General features: G+C 41.2%; 1 protein-coding gene across 3 annotated transcripts in view; it reads right to left on the minus strand.

The window, feature by feature from the left end:
- Window positions 1–25,989, minus strand: part of HECW1 (HECT, C2 and WW domain containing E3 ubiquitin protein ligase 1) — a 300,542-nt gene that overhangs the window by 230,892 nt on the left and 43,661 nt on the right. Inside the window, exon 1 of one of the 3 annotated variants that reach the window (XM_050891207.1) lies at window positions 13,792–13,807. The exons of the other annotated variants lie outside the window; for them this stretch is intronic. The gene's annotated coding sequence lies outside the window, so the exon portion shown is untranslated. Of the gene's footprint in view, window positions 1–13,791; window positions 13,808–25,989 lie in introns of those variants that run through there. 3 annotated transcript variants of the gene reach the window in all.

The following is a 25,989-nucleotide window of genomic DNA, read 5'->3' on the forward strand; positions in this document are numbered from 1 at the left end:
TCTTCTTGAGGAATATATGTTATAGATACTGAACTTTCTGAAAAATAAACTAAAATGAAAATTCTAGATCTCTATTCCTAAATTAATGGTTGCATGCAGATAATCTATGCAACCTTGCTAATTTCTTTCCTTATTTTACCACCCTACCTTTTGTTATCTCTCATCTATATTTAATTTTTAAGTGGTCTCTTGCACGTTTTGTGAGTGGATAGAACAGGAGTCTGTATGAGGTCTTTTAGCCATTACAAACCTTTTTCCCCAGATGTCTTCCCTTGACCTTAATGTCATTCTTTTTTCACTTGAGATATATATACATACAAGATAGTCATGTCTGGTGCCCTGCAGAAAGGATTATCCTCTTGCTCTGGCCATGTCCCTATATATATATATATATATATATCAGTAAAAACTCTTCAGGATGTTTTTCGTTGTAGAGAAAAGCTCCTACTGTGCATTCCTGTGGCTAAAAATAAGAACTGCTGTCAAACACTAAAAGGTAAAATCAATACAAATTTTCCTTTACCTACTCCTGCATTGCACAAAGATGTGGATAGTCTGAACAAAACAAAACGAGCTGTATGTTCTGGGCTGGTCCAAGGGAAAGAGAGAACGTAAAGGAGTAGGTAAGACCCTGTTTTTACCTTCTCTTTGACTGGAGAAGGTAAAAATACAGTAGATGTTCCAAAAATGCCTCACTCTACCAGAACATCAGGAGCAAGTCAAAGACAGAATATGGGTCTGAGCTGTACAAACAACAATAAATTCAGTTTCAGTGGTTAATCTTAAACATGTTTTCCATGAAGAATGGGGGGAAGAGTCCAGAGTTCATTTGAGGACAGGAGCAGTGGCCCGAGGCTTCCTGCACAGGACAAGTAGTCAGAAAAAGACTTAGCTCCTTCTAGTTTTCCTGTGGCAAATCTGAGCTCATGATCAAAAATTCTGCCTCAGAACTTGCCCAGAGCCTTACCCCAGGAAAGAGAAAAGACAGGTGCATAAGTGGAAACCAACCCATTAGTTTAAGAGCATGAGCAGCTGTATGATTCTTACACAAAGCTACAGCCAGGTACAGCAGCTGGAGTAGTCTCTACCATGCAGATGATTTTTGTTCTCTGTTGGAAGATAGCAGAAAACCCACATTAAGAAGGGCTATCCAGTCCTTTCAGACCTCTTCCCTAGCCTATTCACCCCTTCTCACCCAAAGAGCCGTGCAAAATTCAACCTTTCACAGGACTATGTTATCAGTCATGCACAGTGAAAGAGTGGTGCAAGTTTTCTGGACCGGAAGAGGACCAGATTCATGCCTCCACCCATTAAAGCCTCATTTCTTTTCTGCAGGAAAACGGAAACAGAGTCCTAAAGTGAGAAGATAAATTTATATTCCTTGAGCTCCTCAGATGAAACCAGTACAGAATACACACGGCAGCCATACCTATTCAGTTCTTCTCATACTGATGTAAACGGGGTTTGAACAACTCAAATCCCTGCAACACCCAAGCAAGCTGCTGCAGCATTAACTTCTTTCAGACTGATGTACCAGTGTTCACACAGTGGGTTGCAGGGACTTACTTAGTTGGGGTTTTCTTCATCATTTTAGTTAAGCTAGTGCAAAAAAACACCCAAAACCCCATGGGGTGGACAGGGGGCAGGAACCAAATACACCACCACCCCCACCTACAAGACTGAAGTGCACACTTTTCACCACTCTGTACCACCAGTCCTGTATCTGCTGTAGTAGAGGACTTTGAACAGGTTCACCACCTGAGCATGTGACCAGTGAATTCTGCAGCACCAACTATGCCACTATGATCACACTGCCAGCAGTACCTGCAGAAGTGAGATAAAACCCAACTCTTGCATCTTCACAAACCAGTCCCTGCAGTGACTATACAGTGTACGCAACTGTCATCACCAACTGAACTCCCTTGCTGTCATTTAAACTACATCTCTCTCATCTAACTCTTGACACTGAATTTTTCCATACTTTCAAAGCCTTCTCTATACAATACCACTGTTCAGAGATCTCATAATTCGTTAAAAACAATGCCTTTAGGGGTATATTGGCAAAAGATTTGTGACATGACAATCACAATTGTATCTATTTTAGAAACTTTTAGAAATCAGATAAAGTAAACCCAACATGTTTTGGGACCCACCGCTGTTTCTGAATAAAAAAGGAAGTAAACTTTGAAATTCAAGGGATCCCTTTAGTCTGCATCAAAAAATTGAAATGTAAAACCACACAGTTCAATTACATACACACACACGAACTAGACCTGTGACAACTTGACCAGCCATCCCCACGATTCAATTTGGTTCAAATTTTTCAGTAGAGATAAATTAAATTGGAAGGTTTATTATTGCCAACATCTGTGTGTAAGTTTTTACCAAGACTGAAGTTTCTTTCCCTTAATCTTTTTGAATATAGTGCAGATATTCTGGAAGATGAAGGCAATTAGAATATGCTGCCTAGAGACTTCATGAGAAATGCAAGATAAATAGGCTAGCTATTCCCTTCGGTGTACTACTGTTAGTTCAAAAAAGGCAGGAAGGAGAAGCAGAAAAATAAAAGTGTTAAAAAGTGATCTATAAAGTCCAATGATAGCAAAAGAAGGTATACAAACGTAGATTACTGAATAACCAGCTATTCCTAATTGTTATTTGACAATCAATGGAAAAACACTGTATTGACTCATCACCAATGACCCCATCTCTCTTTAATCATGAAACAGGTTTCTGTTTCAAGAGATCTGAAACCAGTCACCTTGTCACTTGCTAATTACTCCCTAGAGATAATTTATCTTCTCAACCAAGTCTGATGCCCACCTATTGGGTAAAGGACTCCAGCTCTAGGAATTTTTCTTAGTACCTGACCACCTTCATATATTTTGACACACATCTAGTTATCCTCCCTACGACATATGCAAAACAATGGTGTCTAAGGCCCATACTTGAGAAGGTGTGCAGAATGGGCCTCAGATGAGTCTCAGGACAATGACTTCCCATTCTGCAGTGACTTGATTGTATGGGCCTTTGAAGGAGAAGTAATTCAGCTGCCTTTTCAGCATCAGACATTTCCATTCTACTTGTTGAATCTGTAAGCCTTAGGCAGGAAAAAAAAAATCCATTAGAACAGGAGAGCCAACCCAGAGACCTTTTATTTTGTAGTTCATTCAAGACAAAGATGACACTCTGCTAGTGGTTCCCAAACTACATTTCACCAATGACTGGTGTGGGGTGGATGAGACTGGCTATAATTCACTCATAGTCAAATGGGGTTCTCTTAAAACTTTGAGAAGAATCCACGATGGTCCATGAGAAATTGAAACTTGACAGTCATCCATTTCCAAGATGTTTCAGAATCACTGCTACAGACTATGAGCAATACTAAGTATGATTACAGCCTCATGACTTGTTTACAGGTTCATGACAAACTCATTCAGTATACTAGTGGAAAGAAATCATTCCCCCCAAGTAACAGCCACATGTTGCTGCTGAATAGGTATCTAGCAGCTGCAGTACTAGCACCTATTAGAAACAAAGTTATGCCTTTAACAACCATTTTGCCTCACAAATGTCATTCTTGAACTGCTTCACTTTGTATTATAAAGTGACTCTAATTTAATTTTGGCATATATAGTCCATGCTGTTGACATATTTCCTGACATTGCCCTTGCTACATCCTACCCCTTTGACATTCTTTCTCTATAGAGGCCAGCAGAGACAGCTCGAGAGCTGCATACTCTAGGTGTAAAATCATACACACACATTTATCTACTTGTGCAATAGGAAGTAAATTCTACAGGTTTACAGATGTGGTACATGCATCACATACAGTACCCAAGAACTCAGGACAAAAACCATTGCAAAGAGGCACATAGCAAAAGAGAAAGTCCTAGTCAAAATGACAAAGTCTAAAATAAAAATGCCTTCATAAATCACCTTGTTGGATTCTACTGGAGTCAGAGGCAAAACACACTTGTAAAACATTAACTCCTTTCCCTGTTAAACTTACACCACAGGAGGTGTATGGAGCAGAGTAATTTATTGTGTTTTGTTAATAAGGAAGCTTCCCAGTAAAACTGTAAATGATTCTTTTTTGTTTAATAACAGCAAATGGAGCATCACAGAAATACATGTCCTTTATGTGTCTATTATAAGGTAGACAAGGAAGCCTGGCAGTTACTCATTATTATTCCTCACACTGCTTCTAATGAACAGATCTATGCTCTCACTTTTCATTGGCTTAATCAAGGATTCTCTATGATATGCAATTACTCTTTAATATGAAAGTGATTAGGGAGAAGACAGAAAATGCAGCTGAACATCCAGACCACTGAAAACCAGATTAAGGAATTATTCAAAATCCATTTCCTTTATATTGAATTTTTACATTTGCAAATCTCTTGATACATGAAGGCTCAATGAAACAAGTTTATTTTTACAACCCATGGAACAGATTCACAGTTTTCATTCAGACAGATATGTTGGTAGTTCTTCAGAAGTGAGCCCACATTGCAATTTTAACACTGAGGCAAAGCAGAAGCAGAAAGCAAGACATTACCACAGTTCACAGAAAGGTATTGGGAATACATATTGAAATCATAATAATGGTAAGCCATCCATATCAATCCTGTCTTGGTCAAACATACAAAAAACCAGATGTGAGTCTAGTTTACCCTGCATCGCTAAACCTCGCCTGGATCACAGGTCTTTGAATACAAGCTTAAAAACATGGAAGACGATAGCTGAAGAAGTTGCTCTCTCGGGACAGGACATCAGTTAAGACTCCTTAGAAGGACAGATGGGCTTGACCACCACTGTACATCTAATTCAAGCTTGAGAACCACTGGTTGGGTTTGGGAAGTCTTAAGGGCAGGAAGGAGGCTGAAAGCCAAGCAGGAATCAACCAAAGACAGGTTCTGTGGTTTGTCAGTCTGGAAGGGACTAAGCCCCCTGTGATGACTAGGCAGTGCACAATATAACCACCATGAAAGGGCATTAAATAAGAATGCCTGAATTTCCACATTAACCCTCCTAAGTGTTTTGAGATGGCACCTCAGCTACAGAAAAGTGTCAATATTGGTATTTTGGAAGCTTAGTAGTTTATCACAGGTATTACTTTTTTTTTTAATCAAAAACAGAAGCATAGCATAGACTGGTTATACAGTTAACACTGCTATAGGCAAGCCTTTTAATAATGGTAGTGTTTGCATGCATCTTTGTTTCACCAGAAACTTCAAAGGACTTAATTTTCAGAACATGGAGGCCCCCTAAGAACTAGCTTCTGAGGAGATTTAGGGAAACCAAGATCCTTAAAAATCACTAGTCACTTTTGAAAGCAACAGTAATCAGGTAAAATGGAAAGGTAGGCAATAAATCATGACTATGTACATCTTCGACGATTTCATTTAACTCTGTTGAACAGACCATTTCCGCTGGGATCATTTCCAAGAGTCAGAACAAAACAATTCTGCAAGACAACTGTTTTCCTTTCCTTTTGAAAGGATCTCACCACTTTAATACTCTGTACAGTAAGCAGAGGTCTGCAGGGGGTAAGTTACTTCTGAACAGTAATGTATTAGAAGACCTACCCATCTAGGTCCCACTGGAGCTGGATCCCATTCCCTGAGCAGGTCAATGCCCCCAGCCTCAAGCCGCATCTCCGGAACCTGCCTCTACCCCTGGCAGCTCCCCAGCCTAACACTGCATTCTATTTGCTACACCATCACCTACAGCAATACTAGTGTGGGTTATCTGTATTTCTTTTATTCAAAGATATCTTTGATACTTATGAGTTCTTTCCTGCATTTAACCCTGTACAGCCACCTCTATAATGCAGTTTAATATTTTTAAATAAAGAAAACTAGAAAATAAAAAACCCTCCCATCTTCCCATAAAAGCTCACATGCAAGATAGTATGCCATACTAAGTTTGACGGGAATCACTTTGAAGTGACAAGAGTAATGTGACAGCCTTGCACTTCTAAACCAGGGTCAATATAAATCTTTAAGCTACCATCACATTCTTTCCTTTTTCTAAAACTATCTCAATGCAGCTGAGAGACTCTACCAAAACACCACCACCTTTCTAGTGACATAAATGCAGTCACACAATCTTTCCCATGCATGTGGAACTGCATCTTTCAGAGACAGGGGAGATGTGTACAACCCAAATAATGGAGCAGACCGCTGAATACACTGATTTATCCTTGCCCATACTCCCAAACCCTCTCATTACAAGTCCTCTGTGCCCCAACTCCACCTTGTATTTTCACATTTGATTGCCAGCAGTAGCCTGACAAGCACGGGGGGGCAGGAACAACTGCATTTTAGTTTCCCAACAGACAACACGCAACAAGCACAATGCAACAAGCCTATTGCCTGCAATCTTTTCATTGTACAAACCTGACGTATGGATTATATTCAGCCTATAACTGAAAGCTCCTTCACACCTCGCAGTCCTTAAATATTTTCCCTTGTGCCTTCCCAGTACCATTATCTTGAAAGAGAAGTAACCTTAACCATTTCCAAGAGTATCAGCCTCTCGTAGTTCCCTTACTTTGCTGTTTAGAAAAGTATCTCATGAGACATACACACGTGCTTAAACATTTTCCTGAATTCAGACCAAACAAACTAGGCTTTACTACATTGCTTATTATACCCATCTAGCTTAGATGCCTGTAATTCTCCAATTCTCCATGCCCACAGCCTCCTTCAGGGATTGAACAGGGAGCCAGAACCCAGCTTTTCACAACACCTAGAGAAATGTAATTACCTCCTCAACTCTGGCCCCTCTGTCAAATTCAAATCATCTGATCAATGGGGTCAAAAGCTACAGGGGGAGGTACAGTAGGTAGAAGAGAGACAACCAGAACAGAGGATTGTTATTCTGTAAGCCTCATTTCCTTCCAAAACCAGGCTAAAGAAGTATCTTGGGACAAAAGACTTGTGACAGCACATCACTTACCTACTCATGTGCAGGAATGTAGCTGGGTGGCACACTAATTACGGACTGAGGAACTTAGGCAGGTTTTTTTTTTTTAAATGGTGTGCTTACCCTGGAGCAAAAGCTTTAAAAGGACAAACTGCAAGAAGTCATTATCTCACCCAACCTCTTTCCATGTTTCCTCCCTTCCCCCTCTTTTTAATTTTAACCTTGATCAGAGCCTGCACCAACAGTCAGGCTTCTCCTTTTGTTTGACACTGTAGTAAAGTTGTAGGGTTGTTTGTGAAATATGTTACCATGGAAACTAATGTGTGCTGCCATGGAGATCATGTCAGATTCCAGCTTCACATCTTCACCACAGACTCAAGAAAGGGGGAAGAGAAGCCGAAGAGGAGAAATTCTTCCTTGAAAAACCAAATGTTTTGAGATATTAGCAAATCTAACAAGAGAAGTGACAAAAATTGAGGTCACTGTTAAACCATCACCACTTACTAATAATTTACACAATGCTTTCTGAGATGTCATTTCAGATGTTCTCAGAACCAGTGTAGTTAAGGGCTTCAAAGTGATGAACAACATGTGAAAAACCTACGATTCATTTTTAGACTATCTAGGTACCAAAAAACCTTGCCCAACAATTTTTCCAAGTCAAATAATTTCAAAAAGCACAGAGGGCAGGAAAAAACTATTAAAAGCTGCATAAAGTGCATGTGGTTTAATAAGATAAATGAATTAAACAGTGATCCATGACATACATATATGGTCAGATTAAGGCCTTGATTAAACAGACTACTAAGGAGCTGAAGTTCAATTCTAAAGAAAGTAACTAAAAAATAATCTAAAAATCTCTTTAAAGTGAATGGTGGATACTAAAAACTTGCATTCATTTCCCTGTGCTTTAAAACTGACATTTGTTTTTCCCTACATCCTTTAAAAGAAAAGGAAGGAGAAGCTATAACTAAAAGCCACCACTAAATTACTTTAAGGACTTACGAGGTATCTTAAATCCTCCCAGTAGCCAAATCCTAAGCATTTATGCTCCCTGAGCAAAATCTGATAGACATGAACTCTGCTTTAGCCCATTCAAATTAATTTTAAGCAGAGTCTCTCTAATCAGCATGCACAGTCTTCTTTCTTCAAAATTAAAGATATGGCTAAATCTTTGCCAGATCAGGGACAAAGTAAGTTCATTGGTTCACAAAACAACTGGAATCACTGATAACAAAAGCTCTGAATGAGGAAACACAGAAATGAATGTTTAAAGACCCATCATGAAGAGCAATCCCTTCCTGAATTAATGCTAAATCTTGTAAAAAAATCTACTATATTTTATGCAAGATATATTGCATCTCCTAATCATATCAGTTCTCCACACTTGATGGCTCTGCACCTAGCACTGACAATCTACAGCCTTTTATAACTCACAGCCACAAAGATTGTGTTTTATAAACGCATTTGAGTGACGACTAAGACTAGAGATTTAAAATTCAACCAGTTAATTTTCCGTGAAAGAAGTGGAAACAAATACTAAAAATATGAAGAAACATGTCTTCCTCAAGCTGATAGACTTCAGAAAAAAATGAAAAGCTAAACTCTTGACAAAAAATTTACAGCAGGGAAAACTTTGCAGATCCATCAGTCCAAAGGCTTTGTCAGAGAAAAAAACAGTACAGATATCCAAGTGCCTGAAACCCAGCCTGCTATAACTCCACACAGGCTGCAGAGACCTTCCTCTGAAATCTTAAGAGGTCTACATGTTTTCTTGTATACAGAGGGTATTCCAGTGTGCTTTTCACAAAATTAGATACATAATCAACTCTTCTGTACTTACAGTGTTAACATGCAGGCAGAAAACCTGCCTCACATCTAAGCAATCAAGTTGTGAGGCATGTAGCACTAATTTCAGAGTTCCAGCAAGAAACAAAACTAAATAAGGCAGCTAAGCTTCACTGTACAAAATTAGGAGGACTAGGAAAAGCTTTCTACAACTACACAGCGATAAAAACTTTCAGCAAATAAAGTTTTTTAGATGGAATAACATTCAGTAAATAAAGTATATTTTAGATGAGAATAAGTTTCAGGATTCATAGATTCAGCTCACAAAAAAGTCTTTAAAAATACACCTTAAAAATTGATTAATATCCTTCAGTGCTCCTGCTCTCTGAAAACAGCTGGGATCTAACATCCACCTCGATGGGGACAGACTGAAGCCTTGCAAAACCCCTGTACACTAAGACAACTTGATTCACTGTGATGCTACAACTTTGTTTCTTTTTCACACATCTATTTTCTCACTATAAACAGGTATCTAGAAAACACTTTGAGACTTCTCATCCATAAAGATTTTTTCCTCTACACAGTAGGGGAAAAAAGCAGATCATAGAACTACAGTAATTTCATTTTAACCATATCATGAATAAAATAAAGTTTATGCTATATATTGGATCCCACTTTCTTCCTATCTCATTCATTTGGCTACAAATGCATGAGGTATCAGGGGAAAAAATATATTCTGTTCATCTGCACTAGCAGTGTTTCTTCTACTTGGGTGCAATCTAAGTAATATAGAAAGTATTCCAGGTAATATTTTTTCTAGCTGGCAACTACTGCACAGATCATAGGACCAGCTGACACAGTATGCACCTGGCCAGTTTATTAACTTTCTGGATCTTGCAATAGTCCCCAGGGAGAGGAAAAAAAATCTGATTTTTTATTCCCTTGACCTTGAATTTGTATAATCTTACTATTTAGACTTCAGGAGGGCTCAAGATTTACCAAATACTTCTCCAGCACACAGAGCTAAACCCAGAGACTGCAAAGTCTAGACAAAGAAGAATAAGTCTGGACTATAAGCCACCTGGCAGGCATTTACTCTGATGAGAGATCCCAAGAGCTCTTTGAGTGGGCCAAATTCAAAAAGAACATCAAGAATTTGGGGACAGGAAGTAACAAGAAATGCATTCATCAAGAACAGATCACCTCATATCAATTTAATTTCCTTCTGCAGCAAAGTAACAGTTTTTGTGGCTCAGGAAAAAGCACAAACACTTTATACCTTGACTTTAAATAAGGTTTTTTATATAGTCTCACACAACATTCTCTTAAAGTTCGGAAAACATGATCTAGGTAAAGTTAATTCAGGCTCGATGAAAAACTTGGAGAGCTGTATCCAGCAGTTCTACATGAGCATATAGCACGTACCTGGATGAATTCTGTGGCCTAGTCCTGCTCCATCTTTAACTGGATGACAGGAAAAAAGTCAACATATTAAATCTGTAAACCAAATGGAACCAAGGAAGACTGCAAATGTGAAGGACGGGATTCAAATCCAGTATTACTGTAACAAACTGGAGAAACTGGAAAAAACAGGAAAGAAATGCAAAGCTGTACACACAGGCAAAAATAGCTGCATGAATACAGTAAGGAGAACTTCTAGCCAGGTATGAGTCCTCAGAGAGGATCCATTGGTAAGAGGGGATGACAATCTGAACATGAGTCAGAGTCAAGCTATTGAGCACAAGATAAACAAGCAGGCTGGAACAGATAAACAGGACTGTGGCCTGCATAACACATGGAGTTACCTTTCCACTCTACTGAGCATCAGCAGAGCTGCAGCACTACATCCTCACATGGGCACTGCATTTGAAGAAAAAGATGGGCCAACTGGAGCAAGTCCAGAGAAGAGCCACAGGAAAGAGCAAAACTCAGGAAAAAACACAACCCATAGAGATATACATATAATTGGGACTGGTTAGCAAAAATGTGGAAAAGATGATGGGAGATGGAGTAGGAAGAATGGTGCAAGTGATACCATTTAGTATTTAAGACACTACTGTGAAAAAGAAAGACTATTTTCTCTTGTGCCCACAGTGGATGGGACTGATTACACCACAGCAAGAGTCAGCTTAGACATTATGAAAAACTTTCTAACAATAAAGAGCAGCACAGGTACATGCTTTGACAGGAGTCTGTGGACTCTCCATCCTAAGCAGCCTTTGAGAGCAGCTACACAAGCTTCTGCCTCTACAGGTCACTTCCAGCTCTGTATTTGTGCCCGCCCAGAACACACATAGCAAGCAGTCATTTGTGGTCTATAAAAATTATTCCCCAAGAACAGGGCTGGTAAGGGCTCATCTATATGCACTACATTTCAAAAAAAGATGGCCAACAGAAGGGCATGATGGAATTGACCAAGGGAAAAAAATAGAGATGCTTATTTGTTGGAATCACATTTTAAACCCAGAGAAGATTAAGTAGGTCTGTAAAATAACTGTTACTTTGCAGTAGAAGACAGTGGGAGAAGTACTGTATCTGTACGTAAAATTTTTCTTCCTCTTTCATAACAGATAGCTTAGAAATGGTCACTACTCCATCTTATCAAGTAGCTACTTTAAATATCACTTCTAACTGAAAGATAAATAAAGAAAAGCCAGGTAAAATGACTGTTTGTGATGAGAATCTGCTTTCTTGCAATTGGGGAATTACCCATGGCGAAGTAATTGAATGTGAGGGTGTTTCTCTTTTCAGCTGCCATTTTCTATTATTTGCCTACTTTTAGTAAGATTTGCAGGAGATTGTGGGACACAACAAGATATGATAGTTGCTCTAATTTCTTGTCAAATTCTTTCTATTTTCATCTGCAATAAAAGACAAATGGGACAAAAGCAATGACAGGTACCCTCCTCACCACATGAAGAGGGGGAGAAAAATTGCATACACAAGTCAGCCATTAGTTTAATGCAAAAGAGATTATGGAAGCAATAGTCACTCAAGAGCAAAGGGATAAGTGATGTTCTTGCTAGCCATTAAGCTAATGGTGAGAGCAAAGGAATGCCTGCATAATTGCCAGAGAGCAGGCTGAGACACCTCTTGGGATCCAGACAGCACATGGTGCACAAGAGAAACTGCTCAGCTCTAGCATAAGGATGACTGCTGACTTACAAAGTCACACATGTTATTACAGACATCGGACCCATCCTTGCAGCCTTTCTGTTAAATGTCATTCCCTGGTTTGTTCAAGACCCCGTGAGTCAAATGTATTTCAAAAGCATTGCCTAGGGGAGTAAAGGATCAGGTGTTAGGTTCCCTACATTCCCTCCTGCTCAGTTCATATGCTCTTTCCACAGTTTCCCAATCCAATCCTCAGCTGTGAATCCAGAAACAATCCTCACCTGTAGAGGCAAGAACAGAACCTGGATGCACTCTCCCCCAATGCACAGCTCAGCTTTACAAAACCTGGTCACACTGAGGGAAGCAGCAAGCTGCTTTCTTTTCATGCCTCTAGTAGACCTGGGGCAACATGAGGCCAAGAGAAACAGCTTTTGCTGCTTTCTTAGTATCTGCCATTACACATAGGGCTGCACACCTCAGCTGATCTTCTGCCAACCAGTTAACTGCCCTTGCACCTCTGGGGTTTAGTCAGTGCAAAACTGCTTCTGGCCAACATGCACGAAAAATTAACCCCATCGATTTAAAGCAACACAAACCTGCTGAAATCTTAGTGAACTTACCCACTCCGCTCCAGGTACAAGTTCACATGAGATTTGCATGGTTATTGAATAGTACTCTTGATACCATGCACCAGACAGCAGCTCCCTTTTAGCCAGTGAAGGTTGGAAACAGTTAGTATCTCTGAACTGCAGGCAACTCATTAGGATGAAGTCTAAGCAATGCATGAGCAGAGACCTACTCATGGCCACATGCTGTGACCAGCCCTGATCCCCAAAACTTGCAAGCCATTTCACAGACTAGATGTGCTCCTTGCAGTACTGTATTTAAATAGACAACCTTAATCAATTAGGTAATTAAATATCACTTTAAGCCACTCTGTTGAGCATCATATCTCGCAGGCTTGGTATACTGCACAAGCTCTTACTGATGGGCACACACTGCTAACAAATTTCTCCCTCATCTGTTGGCTTTTTGGCAGTCCACAATGGGTCACTCTTAATGCAATTTCATTTTCTTAATTAAATCTTCCCTGAGGTATCATCACAGGGTATTATTTCCCTTTGATTCCTTTATTTAATGTTTCAGAATAGACACAGTCTCACTCTGCTTTCATGGGTTAGAAAGTTTCTCCCTTGATTAACTCTCAGAGAAGATGAGAGGATTTTTCAAGTGAAAAACATTCGTGTTTGTTAAATAAACAACATACAAAAGGCCATATAACAAGGCTTAGGAGACTGTAAAGGAAAAAGTGAAACAGCCAAGTTTAAAAAAAGCTGTTTTGCTTAAGTTTGCATCAAGGCTCTCTTGAGAGCAGTATCCCCACAGGAAAGTCCAACTTACCTTGAAATACAGAATGGTTCATCCCAAGGCCCTCTCCCCACTACAGAGGGTCTAGTTATTCCACTGGCACAAGAGGGCTCAATTCTAGATAGCTAAAGTAAGGCGAGATATATGTAACACAACAGGGGGAGAAAGATCCTCAGAACATCTACCAAAAAGGACAGGACCCCTCACCAGCCTTCTAACAGCCATCACAATCCCAATAAGCAACTTGTGCATGAAAATCCCAAGCCAAAAATCATTGAGGTCTTCTGCATTTTGGAAGATTTAATTATCATATCACCTACTAATAAGGCAAAGTCAAAAATGTCAGAAACGGAAACAACTGTCTCACAAATAGTTAACATCAGACAATTTTGTGAAATGCAAGGTATAGCACAGAGCTGCAAATCATCCAGTCAGTGCCTGTACACCAAAACCCCAATAACCTTATATAGACAAGATAAATACGTAACAGCACTTTACAGATATTATTGCAATAGCCATTTTGTAGTAGTAAATATTTGGGAAGGATCTGAAAGAAGAAAGTAATAAACTACTCAGGGAGTCTCTTACCACTGGCTCGATGAGTAGAGAAAGTAGCATGAAGAGAGTTGCCATACTGTTACCGAAAGACAATTTGATGAAGAGCCCCTTTGTGTAAACTTTGTACAGATAGAGCAAGCAGGCTTGCATACCAGAGATGAGCAAGTCTGCGTACCAAGGACAAGTAGGCCTACATACCAAAGATTAGCAAGTAACAATATGATAAAAGGACAAGACGTTCCTCAATATAGGTATTGTACCCCCTGACTCTGCTGACTGAATTACAAAATGAGCCAAACCTGGAGAAGTCCTTCGTAACTAGGGGAAAAGGTAAAAGCAGCAGGGGGAAGCACAACCACTGACTCAATTCAAGACTGAAGAAACTTGCCTCCTCCCACCCGTAAGGAGCATGCGTGCTAATCTACATCGCAAGCGGAGTTAATTTAAATATGACTGACCAGTAATGAATGAAATGTTTATCACTAGCCAATGAGTGTAAACTTAGGCATGTTTTTACTAATTGTTGCTAATTAGATAACTGGATATAAACCCTGTAATTTTTGTATGCGGCATGCACGTTACATGGAGTGATCCCCCGTGCATCCAGCGCTGTAATAAAAGAATGCCTGCTTCTTAATGCTACATTGGTGTTAAGAGGTTTAGTCCCAATTTCGGTGACAATACCAATGGCAGAAATGAAGTACTTCAGTCATGTTAATTATCCAGCAAAAGAAGGGACAGAAGGCATGAGAACACGTATTTAAGAACCAGCAGTATTCAGCAGATCCATGAAAATACAATAGACAGACAAAAAATTGACCTGGGATTCAAATAAAACGGAACAGAGGAGAAAAAGGCATTCACAGCAAAATTTTAACTTGCAGAAAGCAAGATGAAGTAAAGACTACAATAGAAAAGGATAAAAAACTACCAACATGAGAAAAGAACTGAATTTGGTCTGGTAAAGTCAAAGACTAACACCAAGACTAAGTCCAAGACCTAAATATGGGTGGCAGGAGGAAAAAAGGAGGAGAGAAAGGGGTCACATACAAGAAACTGCACTGGATCCAGATGAGGTAGCAGCAAAACAGAACGACACAGGATGCAGAGCTACAACTAGAGATGCAAAATTGCACATTAGACATTGGAGATGGAAGAATTAGTTTAGGAGTCAATGCAAAAGGAGTACCTGAAAAAACAGGAGTGCATAGTATAATGGTAACAAATTAGGAGAGGAAGGGTATTGCAGGTACCAAGGATGAAGGCAGGGGTGAAAATTAAGAGAAGATTCAGGGAAGGATAAAAGACAACTGAGGGAAGATATGACAGAGGTTCACAGACTTGCAAGGGGAAAAAAGAGAACAGAGGGTCATTCACTTTCTTTTCCACTACAAGGAGGGGGCATCAAGAGAAAGCACTAGGAGTTAGGCTCAAAACAGACTAAAGGAGCTGGTTCTTAATATGACAGATAGTTGAGCTGCAAAATTCATTTTCAAATTACAATAAAAGTGTAGATAGGTTCAAAGGAAAGCAGGAAAGGTTTCATGGAGCAAGTCTCTATTGACGGGTACTAAATCCACAGAAACACAATCAGTTAAGAAAGTTCCTGAGCAGAAAATGGTTGGGGTGGGGGTAAAGAAATAATACAGAAAAGTGATTTTCTCACAGCAGACAAAAATCCCTGCCAAAACACCATCTCCGTTGCCTTGGTTTCTTGGTAAGTCTAGACCAGAGATTTTTTTACACCCTTAGCTCTTCAGATCTGTTCACAGTCCACAGGTGGCTACAGTCACAAACACTTTAAGCCAGCATAAACTGACACTTCCACAAGGAGAAACACCTTGCCTTCCTCCCACTCCTCATTCCCAGCCTTTGCTGGGTGTTTGCTTGCATTGCCATAAGCCTTCACAGAACAGTCAAGTGGACCTCATCTGGGTTAAAACCACATAGCATAAAATAACAGGTTACTTCTAACCCGGGTCACTTCCCTGACACAACTCTCCATGCAGCCACACAAATACATGTCCTGACTCAAGGAAGTGACTAACATGCAACAAAGTGGCTAGAAAAGCAGTAGGATGCACTGGGATTAATTATTTAGCCTGGAAAAGAAAAGGCTCAAGGGTAGTCCTATCAATGTGCTGGTGGGATAGAGGCAGACTGAGTGAAGCTCTTCTCAGTGGTGTCCAGTGACAGGACCAGAGGCAATGGGCACAGACTGAAATACAGAAAATTCCCTTTAACTATAAGAAAAAAACCTTTTTTTTTAAACTGTGAGGCCTGAAGAACACAGGTTACATAGATAATTGAACAGCAGATATGACATGACATTTCTACAAGCATTTAGAAGCACACAAAGCATAAGAAGAGCATTTAAGGTCTGAAGATCTTAGGGTCCACAACTGAAAATGACTAAGCGTTCCTGGCAGAGCATGACAAGGATCTCTGAAAGATTCCCATTTTCATCCATGGACAGCAGTATACCTTAAAGGAAAAGGGAAAGAACTTTTCAAAATATAATTGTTTTTCATATATAATACTTGGCTATCTACACTCGCCCTATAAAAACATTAAGCACAGTGATAAAGTTTCCACTATTCCTCTTTGGCTTCGTCCATGGGCAGACAAGAAGTTTGACACCTCCAAGTTTTACCCCAACAGAGCACTTCAAGACTAGTTCTGCCTCTGGCTATATGGATACCTGGAGCCAGGGAACTAGTGACACAGCAGGGACCTCCTCCAGCCCGTCATCCAGCAGAAGGGGTGCAAGGCCAGGGAAAGACCAAAGGGTATCTGTATACACAGGATGCAAGGCAAGTGCTAGCAAATAAGCACAAGAAATTGGTGAACTAAACAGAATGAGAAACAGTCTCAGGATAATAAAAAAATTCCATTAACCTTGTCTTCATCTTACTTCGGAGATGACAAAGCGTTATGTTATTGCTGCGCAGCATGCTCTGAGAAAGGAACTGCTCAGTTGTTGAACAAATGCACTGTTGAGTGTTTACACTAAGAAAAATGCATTTTCCACATTCACATTTCAACAGACTAAGCAGCTGGAGGATGGTCTTCAACACACCAGAGCAACCCACAGGCCAAAGGGTGAAAAAAGGTCTTTGCAGGAACAAGACAAATCACCACAAGGGGAGAAAGAAAAAGCTCTTGAAACAGTAAGACTAACTGAAGCCATCATTTTTCTGTCCATTGCACCATTTGACTGCCACAGGAGAAGTGAAGCCAAAATGGGACATTTCTTTCCTTGAAGGCCACTTTTTAACAGCAACACTTTTCTGCTGCAGAGAGTTTGCCTTTGCTGTACCCCAAGAGAGCCTAGCTGTGTCAAAGCACAGGCCTTTTTGCAACCAAAAATAAGGTTGCAATACCACTGAAGCCAGAAGGGTCTAAACAGTAGCACTATGCTTGGTTTGCACCAGCTTAGGTTGGAAACCCAAACATCTTACAGGCTTGCTACTGAAAGAATAGACATATTAGCCTCTAATGGCTATAAAAAAGGTGTTTGAGGTAGAGAGAAGAAGAGGTAATGATGAGGGGGGAAAAATGGCTCCCAGCAGCGTTGGGGGGGAGGGGGGAAGGAGAACCTTGCTAAATAACTAATACTAATAAATTAGTATCTTAAACTGGAAAAACTGAATTGGAGTCAGGACCCCATTCAATATGATCTTTTAAAGCCAAAAGGCAAGTGGGGGGGGTTCCCTCACTGACATGCTTTGTTTTCCAGTGTGCAAGTGTTAGCAAACTGCAAGCTGAAAAGTCTGCGTGGTCTCTGTCCCACCAATATGCAGTGAATCTTTCCACAGTTATTGTAAGACCTCACAGGCCAAATGCATCCCTAGTGCAAGATCAGTGATTTAAATGAACTCAGCATAGCAACGAGATCAGCCCCAGGCTTCCAAAGTAAATACAATAGTACAACACTATAATGATGATGGGCACTGGAGACAATAGATAGTTTTTTAAGAAATGGCTGTATGAAGCAGAGTAGGTCAAGTCTCATTTTCTGCACTGTGGGAAATTGAAGCATTTTGAAGTTTTCCTTAAAGCTGAAGCATAACAACAACAACCACCACCTTGCCACACCTCCATCTCTCATCTCTCCCAACTGGATCTGATCATTATACAAGGCTGCAGGGCCCCAGGTCCTCTGAACAGCTGCCAGCTGCAGTACAAACACATTCTCATGAGGAACATTTTGATTCTGTTTAAAACAGCGTTTTTTTGACAGAAAACCATTCCACAGGCAAATTTTCATGCAGCTCCACTACTTAATATGCCTCCCCTCCTCCCACACATGCATGCACCAGAGCTACTTTGAGAAGATTATGCTGCATGTTTGCAGTGCATTGATTTGCTCCTGCCAGGTCACCTGTCTTCACTGGGAGTGAGAGACTCCAAGGAAAGGAGTCATCAAAATGAGATTAATTCAATGTCTGCACATAGATGACATGTATTCCCCAAAAAATATATGCAAGGAAAAAATATAGGGTGGTGTTTTTTTTTTTTAAAGAGGCTTGGTAGCCTCAGGGTGGCTCACGTGGTGAGAAATTCAGCTCTTTACTGAAGCAGCCAGCTATTTGAAAACAAACATCATAATTATACTTCCATTCTCGATCAACAACTGAATCAGCATGTGATTTGCAGGGGTCTCTAGTTTTCAGCAAGTAATCCACCAGTGCTGCACAGATCCAAGTATACTTGTGTCTCCAGCTCTTCCCTGTGACTCAGCATTCAGCAGGGCTGCCAAGGGCTGGTCCAAGCTCCTGAACCACACCTGAAGCTGGACTGCGAAGAGAAGCCCAGCAGGACAGCACTGGAGGGACATGAAGTGCACACAGCAAGAGAAGGAACATCGCACTCTGTTAGAGGTCACTAAGTCTGCTCAACGCCAACCCTCTCTGGCCTAAAATGGGATTATTTTTTTCCTCCAAAGCAATTACATAAAAATGTTTCTTTATTAGACAGAAGACCTGCTACCTCCAGCAGATGCAGACTGCTGACTTAAGCACAAAACCCCTGCTTCCTTTAAAAACTGGGGGAAAAAAACAAAACCCTAAGAAGTCTGAGAAGGAGCTGATTCATTTATCATGAACTGCAATGTTAACTATGTTCCTCTGACAAGAAATCCTCAATTTGCATGAAGTCCAGCTGAGACCTCTATGGCTGCAAAGTCTCCCTCCTGCCCTACCACCTATCAGAGACCATGAACACAGGATCAAGGGAAGTGGTTATGGAAAGACAGTGGTTTTGGCTGAGTGGCACAGCTGGAAAGCATTTTTCAGTAATCTCTCACCTACATCTTCTCACTCAAACTCAGAGGTGAGCCCAACAACTTCGAGCTCTGATCCCAGGTCCTCGGAGGCCTGAAGAACTGGTACCACATATAATTGTTGCTTATCAAAGCTCTGAATTATATTGGTATCCTATTACACAGGAATTTGTATCTGAAAGGTTTCATATTCACCATTAGGTACCAGGATTCAACTCAGAAAACTACTGCATAAAACAAGCCAAACGAACATGCAGATCCCCATTGGACACATCACTGATGCATGAATAAAAACAGTTCAGAAGACTAAGACTGAACATAGATATTTTGGGCCAGATCAAAAGAATGGAACTTAATGCAGAACTTAAGCATTAAAGTTGAAAGTGGTACTCACCACTGCTGAGCCCTGCTTTCAACATAACAGGATTCAGGGACCTAGTGCATCCTAGAAACACCAGTCTTGACATCCCTCTTGCTACTCTGCATATAACACATGAACCAGCCCTTGGCAAACGAACCCAGAAACTCCCCCCTCTACCCATTAAATCAGAGTTATGCTCACTCTTGCTCTCTGGCTCAATGAATCTTCAAGTCTTCTATGCAGAACATAACTTTGGCCAGATGGGTGTAAATCATGTCCCATACTCACACACACTTAGAGGAGCTCCCTGCCTGTTAGGGCACATTCCAGGAAAGTCACAGATCTAGGTCGAAACTAAATCAGGTGCAAGAGAAATAACAACACCCCTTCCTGGAGAGGGCAGCTCCTCCCTGAGCACAGGGCCCTACCAACACCACTTTTGGAGTATCTGCTTCTGAGGACCTGCCTCCCTTCAGGTATTGTTAACCAGCTTTGCACCTAACCCAGGGCACAAGCACACTGAGGGAGCAGAGACGCAGCAAGCTGCTTTTGCCTGCATTACACTGGAAATAAAAGCCCTGGGGAGCACAGAGCAGGAACCCTATTGCTGCCTGCACGTAAACTAGTCGCATGCAGCCAACTCAAGCTAATCTGTTATGCCTCTTTTTGGTGCAGTGCTGCACAGAACATGGCTGTAGTGTCCTGGATATAAGCTAGTAAGCTCACAGTATGCCATGCAGACTTAGCAGCTTAGATCTTTATTTGCTTAAGGCCCTCTTATCACTTTTCATTTCAGCATGTGGGTGTCCCCTCTCATGGTGGCACAGGGATTATTTGGATTAGCCATACTGCATTTATATCCGTTTTGGTCCAGGTAGCTAAAGGAGATGAACTGAGTTTTCCAGTGAGTTATTAGAAGGCCATCAAGTAGATTGATCTCCTGTCCATCTCTGAGCTATTACGAGGAGGTCACAAGTCAGCCAAACACATTATTCACTATAACCCTTCACTGATACAGTGTTAAACCAGTAGACTCCCCCTCAAACATCCTATTCCACATCGTCCCCTTGCTGAGCTAGCCTGACAGCCCAACTCATACAAACCCTGAGCCTGCTACCACCACTTACTACCAGCTTTCCTAAGGTGCATTGTCTTTCTAAAGTCAGCAGGACTCCCTAAGCAAGTAACATCATGTGTGCACACACAGAGCTGGCAGAATTAGGTTGTGAAAAATAGGTCAAAAAAGGTATATATTTAACTTGGAGTCCAAACCTCAGAATCATATTTTACCAACAAATAATTCATACACACAATCCACATTTGATAACCATTAGAAAGTCATTCTGATATGAACTAGGCAATCAAGATATTTTACAGAAGCAGAGGCTCTGCCAGAAACATTTCTATTCCCACTCCAAGTAGCAGTTTAAACATACCACCTCTCCCTCACAACCCTATATCCATCCTTTTTCTGTAATCAAGCATCTTCTTCCCATACGATCTTTTGGAAAATTGTTTCTTACTCATTGCCAACTAGAGCCTTAGACATTTTCTGGTTTTTTCATAAGATGGTGAGGGTGTAGGGTTGAGACACCCCTGCAGGGAGCCTGGCCTGGGCCACTACCCCTATTCCAAGCTTCAGAAAGCCACAGTTGGAGGGAGGCCCAGGCAGACACAAGGAGAAAGGGCACAAGAGCACTCTGCCCCTTTCTAGAAGTTCTGCAGAAACTTCCCTGGGCTTGTTATGATCTTCCAAGCTGGACAAGACAATATGGCTGACACCTAGAAGAAGTTACCATGTGGCTCCAACAAGCAAATTAAGCAGCTGATCCTTAGATCAGATTTCTAGAAGAGACTGCTTCCACCCTCTTCTAGGATCCACCTCCAGCCAAACCTCAGCAGCACAGTTGGCAAGTTGAACACACAGAAGCATCCAGAACACTTTACCACACCTTTGCTACAATTTTGCTGCATTTCCTGCAGCATGATTGCTTGTTATTTTGCTCCCACATCCCAAAATTTTTCATTCCCTCCCCAGCAATAGTAAAATCTAACACTACATTTGTAAACTGCCCTAAGCACTTTAGGATAAGCAAGTACCTTCTCTGCACCTGCTTTACACACAGTTGAGTGCAAAAGACAGATATTTAAGAATTCGGACACTTACAATTACATGATACATGTTTTTAATTAGAAATGCCCTAATACAATTGCTCAAATACAGACACTAAGGTTTCAGCCTACATCATGCTACTGGGTACAGAGAATTAGTCTGAGTTAACCCATGTTTTAATTGTCTGAGACATAAGACTGCGTGGCCCAGGAACAGCTACCTGTGTAGCAAAGTGCATTGGGAAGAACAGTACTTTGCAATCACCCAGTTCTTGGGGAGTGGGAAGGCTGAAGGGGAAGAGGAGACTATCAAAGAGAATGAAAACTCATGTGCAGAGAGGGAGAGCCTTTGAAAATCTACAAAGAGTATGCTTTGAGAGTGACAGTTCTGAGGAGCATGAAGGGGTAATACAAAGTCAAATTTCAAGAGCAAGTAATTGTTCAACACCAGCATGCTGTTTCTTGACCAACGTAAGAAGTTCTGCCTTTAGTCAGGTGGGAAATCTTATTCTTTAATGGGAACTTTGCTCATATTAAAAAAATGGGTAATTTCCTTTCACACACAAAGCAAAATCCTTAAGCAACATTAAGTAGAAACCAAAAAGAAGGTGCATCAGGTAGCCTAATTCTTATAAGCCACCATAGTGATGGGTCTTGGAAAGGAATTCTACCACAGGACTAGGTGCTTCTATTTTGGAATCCTTTTCTAGCCTAAGAAGAGAAGAAAATACACTTCAGCTCATTAGCCATTAATACATGGTCTGAGTAGTAACTCCTATGGTTGTTTCTGCTTTAGCCTGCTGCTAGAGTAATGAGAAAGAAATGTCAGTGCTTCACACTGGCACAGCAAACAGCCAGCTTCCCTACGATACTGAGCTCTAAAAAAATCTAAAAAAGTCACAAAAGACCAGATGGCACTGCCCTTCATCAAGCAAAGCTCCCAGTAATTTTAGGAGGAGCATTGTTCATTTTTAGACCAAAGGGTTTGACTCAATAATACTTTATCTCAGCATCGGGTCTCTACTATGACTCAGGGTACGTATGTAGTATTTCTTAATCATGCTATTGACCTCACATTGACTACCATTTGAGAACATGGTGCAGTCAAATTAGGCAACTTAAAAGTTCATTAAAAGATCTCGCTCCTAATCTCTATGCAGCTTCCACAGGCCTGTAACCAAGGCAGCAGACAACCTAATGGCTAATGGGCCTTTCACGAATCTTGAACAGCATCATCTTGGAAATGTGTGTTCTGACTCCAAGATTAAACATTTCATCCACTTTCCTCCCCTTTTCATGTTAAGCATGTAGCAACTAAACCTTGTATTTAAATCAAGATACTGCTTCAGAAAGTAAGTCTGTTGTCTTTGTCTTCTTCAGGCAACCATGCAGTCGCACACAAAAAGTACCATGTCAAACAAAGTATATATTTATATTAAAAATCCTAAGGCCTCTCCCATAGCTTTTTTCCCCACACATCATTAAAGACACTTGACAAATAACCCAACACTTGATGGATGTTCTGCATTAGAACGTGAATTCTAAGTTTCAGTTTTCCTGAGGCTGCATTAAGATATAAGCACAAAACAGCATCTCCTACTTTAACAACATTATCAGTCTTGACAGGGCCCAGATTTCAAAGGAAAGAACCTAGCTGCCCAAGGACCAGCTTGGGATATCAGATGATCCCATCCATCCCACTAGTTTGTCAAGCACTTGTAAGTGTGCCCACAGATGCCCAGGCAGGTAGCCCCACACACATTCATTGTGTCCAGCTGGAAGGAGGACTGCAGTTTAAATGGTTCAAGGAAGTGCCTTACAACAGGCATCCAGCTCACAAGCAAAGCTGGATTATCCCCAACTTCACTGCTTCTTACCTAGCTTAGCAAAGTCTGTACAACATACAACATATATTCTGCCAAAGAGACAGACTTTGGCAGGATAGTTTGCTTCAGGGAGGAAGGGGAGTCACAGCAACACTTAAGATCCAGAGGACAGCTCCTTGACCCATCTGCTCCATACAACCAGCACTCGGGCATTTCACCAGCATACAGTAAAGAACAACCTGTTTGACTATCTCATCAAGCATTCCCCCTTCTCTCGCTCTCCTCTCCCCCTTGGGAAAAGCAGACAATTTCCTGCTCCACCTCTTCTGCTTACACACATTTGGGAGGAGTATCCATCAGTCTTCCGCTCTGCAAAAAGTATACAGTGGGTAGCACAACATCAGATCTTCAAGTTTGCAGGATGCCATCCTAAATTTTACATGGAGACACGTGAAAGCACTTTGTTGGCACCAGAAAAAACACCTCCTTTGTTTAAAAGAATAGGGCTGCTGAACCACACATTTCAGGACCTGAGAAACCTGATTTGGTAATTGAAGGCGTACATGGCACATTTTCCTATGGTATGGAAAAATTAATTATACCACATGACAGATTTCAGTCCTGGTGTTCAAGAGCTCATTAACGAAACTACTTTAAAAGGTGCTAATAGAAACAAATGCCTTTAACATCATAGACTTCCCAGATGACTCCTGCTGTGGAGATGGATGACAAATCACTCTGTCAGTCATCTTTAAATTCCATATTGACTACATTGAAGCAATTACCCATTTATTTTTAGAGCATGTTCCATTTTAAACACAAGTGATTTGGTCCAAGAGACATTCTGTATTGCATCACTATTTCATGGGTTAACAGCTCTCAAATTTAAATGGATTTTAATTCTGGGACAAACACTTGCTTTTTTTTCCCCCTTTTGCCTCTAGACATTGGTTGGGAATTTTAATTCAGGCTTCAAACCAAACAAATGTTGGTGTTCTACAAGCATCTGCAGAGAAATATAAAAATATCTGGAAAGTGTGAAAGAGCGAGCCTGTTTTGCTAAATGCATAAAATGAAACCTCAGCGAAGGTCTCAATAATAGCCTTCTGACTGCTGTGCACACGCTCTCTCCCACAAACCTTCTGCTCTGCAGCAAGGAAACGCTGCCTGCACTGCCGCGTCCTCAAAGAACTTTGCAATACAATGGAGCACAGCGATTCCCCAGGGAGCACGGTGCTGATCATTTACTTTGACATTTCAAACAAGAGCACCAGGGTTTCCCCGTTTTTTAAGGTCTAAAAGGAACAGCTTGCTGTATCACTCCCCCCAGCCCCCAAGCCATCTCAAGGTTTATCTGCATTGTAGGCAACGTTCTGGACAAAATGATCAGGGGCTGGTATCAAGCTTAGGCTGCTCCTAACTCATGGAAAAGGAGGGTGAGATAATAGAGTGGAGAGTTGGGGAAGAAGAGTCCCAAGAAACTGAGGTTTCTGTTACTGCTGCCACTGGAAGAAGAGGACAAGAGCTGCAACAGGTACTGCAGCAGGGGAACCCCGCTTCAGGCTCAGCTGCTGCCCTGCTTCAACCCAACTCCTCCTTCTTCCCAAAGCAAAAGTAGGCTGCGGGGCTACAGCCAGCCTCTTGCCTCCAGCAGTCTGCTGCCCATGACAACAGCCTATTTTGCCTGTAGCTTAGACCAGTCTTACTGGTCCATATTCTGGTGAACCCACAAACATCTGAGATGAGGACACCGTCTTGCCAACGGACGGTCCCAGCACCTCCTAAGCAGCACTGCCTGAAGAACCTAAACCTCCTACTTCAGAGCCATCAATAGGATACCCTAGCCACTGCATAGCTGATCAAACAAGTTGAAGACTGACTCACAAGCCCATTATACAGCTGCCTAGCCACCATTCATTAACTGTAACAAAAATGACCCTGGGCTCCCTACATCAAAGAACCTTGCCATTTCTTCTTAATTAATTTTAAGCATCTTGCTGGCCTCAAATCTCAGCTGGAAAACATCAACTGGAGTAGGTGGCATCTCAGCCTGCCCTTTACTACTGACTGTACTTATATTTTTCCTGTGTTGTATGTCCCCCACCCTCCTGAGATCATCAGTAGAAACCAAAATATTGCTGTGTTTTAGGACAAATGCATAAGTACATAAGGTCTAGCCTGTTTTAGACTATTAGAATTAACATTCATGATATCTAAGGCCAACGGAAATGTATTTCTAAGGAACTAAAACCAAACCCCTGCAGTGTTTGCCACTCAGCCACTGCAGAATCACAACAGCACATAAAATGTTACAAGAGAAATGGGTAAAAAAAAGCCTTAAACAGAAGCAAAACTGACTCATCTCCTTATTGCCAAAACTGAGAGAGCCACTGAGCGTAAACAAACAACAGACAACCTGAAGAAAAGGGGGCATTGCAATTCCTTTTCATGCAACAGGAGACACAAACTGGTATGAGCAGGACCACCCTCCAGCTACTCCTGCAGGCCGATCCGAGGGAAACGGCTGACCCTACAGTGACATTCCCAGCAGCACAGGTGCCACCGGAGGCCGGGGAGCATCTGAGGTACTGGCAACTCCCAGTGTAGTGATAGTTCCTAGTTATATATGCTGGAAAGCTCTGACA

This window comes from Gymnogyps californianus, chromosome 2 (assembly GCF_018139145.2).
Source record: "Gymnogyps californianus isolate 813 chromosome 2, ASM1813914v2, whole genome shotgun sequence".
Lineage (NCBI taxonomy): Eukaryota > Metazoa > Chordata > Aves > Accipitriformes > Cathartidae > Gymnogyps > Gymnogyps californianus.